The following is a 1,587-nucleotide window of genomic DNA, read 5'->3' on the forward strand; positions in this document are numbered from 1 at the left end:
CTCCTGACCCGCCCACTGCTCCCCTCAGCAGTGTACTTCGTTGGTCTGCCTGTTCTGCTCCCCACTCTGTCTCTGGTGAATCCTCTCACCATCCTGCACTTCTGGCCTGTATCCCAGTTCTGTATGTATAAATAAATAAATCTTTAAAAAAAAAAAAAGATGTGGTACATATTCACAATGGAATATTACTCAGCAATCAAAAGATAAACTCATGCCTTTTGCAGCACCATGGATGAAGGTGGAAGGAATCATGCTTAGTAAAATGAGCCAGAAAGAAAAAGAAAAATACTGGATGGTTTCACTTCCATCAGGAGTGTAAAGGACCAGGGGGAAAATAATAATAATGAACAACTATATATCAGAGACATTTTACGGGGGTGGAGTGAGGAATGTGATCAAAAATGGGGGTTGGGGTGGGGGCATACACTGGACTATGGTGATGTCACACAGGTGATTTGGTAATGTGAAGCCCACAGGGATTACAACTGAGATGGAAAAAGGCACAAAATGATGTAAAAGACTATTATTTTTAAAAACAAACAAACAAAAAAGTTGCATTTGAAAGGCTATTGAAGTAAGCACTGAACACATTAGCCAAATCTATGACTGCAAAGGGTTCACTAATTTCTGGTGGTTAGAGTCAATGCTAAACTGGGTATGAGGGTTATTCCTTACAATGTTGAGCATTGGGATTTTTTTTTTTTTTAAAGATGCATACAAAAATTGAGGTATAAGCCAGAGGTGCAGGGATTGTGGTGGGGTGGGTGAGAAGATTCACCAGAGACAGAGCAGGGAGTAGAACAAGCAGATATACTGAAAAACACTGCTGAGGAGAGCAGCAGGTGGGTTAGAAGAGGTCTGCTACACCATGGGGGTCAACCCCTGACCAGGAGTCGAACTCATGCTGCAGTGGCTTGGGACAACTTCATGTTGCTGCACTTTAACCTGTTGCGCTACCAGGGAGGGCTGACCATTGGGATTTTCATAGTGACAAAAGCATAGTTAGTAACAGCAATGACATTTTGTAGTGTCTTTGAACCATTTGTTCTTAGTGTGACCCCAGCATTCCTCACTGCAACGGCTCTTCTTCCACCTGAGCCATCACCCTGTGGGCCCATGTATTGTGCAGCATATTCCTCTTTCCCCATACACTCTACAGTCATTGTGTTAAATTTATTTTCTAAATTTTTAAAATTTATTTTATTATTTATGCATACAAGAACTAAGGTATTGCCTAGAGATGTTGGGGAGGGTGAGAGGATTCAGTATCGACAGAGTGGGGAGTAGGCAGACCTACTGAAATACATTACTGAAGGGAGAAGGGGGCAGAACAGGAGAGGTCTGCTATGCCATGTGGGTTAGCTCCCTGGTTATGGATAGAACTCACTCCACAGTTGCTGGTGATAGCTTGATAGTGCGAGACTTTACTCCTTGTGTCACCAGGGAGGCCGTACTTTTTAAATTTATATGTATGACTATTATAATTTATCATCCTCTTAAGCAATAAAACGTTCTTTGGTTCTTTGGGCTAACAAACTTTTTAAAACCCTGGCTATAGAAATCCAGATCTTTCTTTTGTTTAAAAAC

The sequence above is a fragment of the Condylura cristata genome, unplaced genomic scaffold (assembly GCF_000260355.1).
Source record: "Condylura cristata isolate star-nosed mole 26May11 unplaced genomic scaffold, ConCri1.0 scaffold00008, whole genome shotgun sequence".
NCBI lineage: Eukaryota > Metazoa > Chordata > Mammalia > Eulipotyphla > Talpidae > Condylura > Condylura cristata.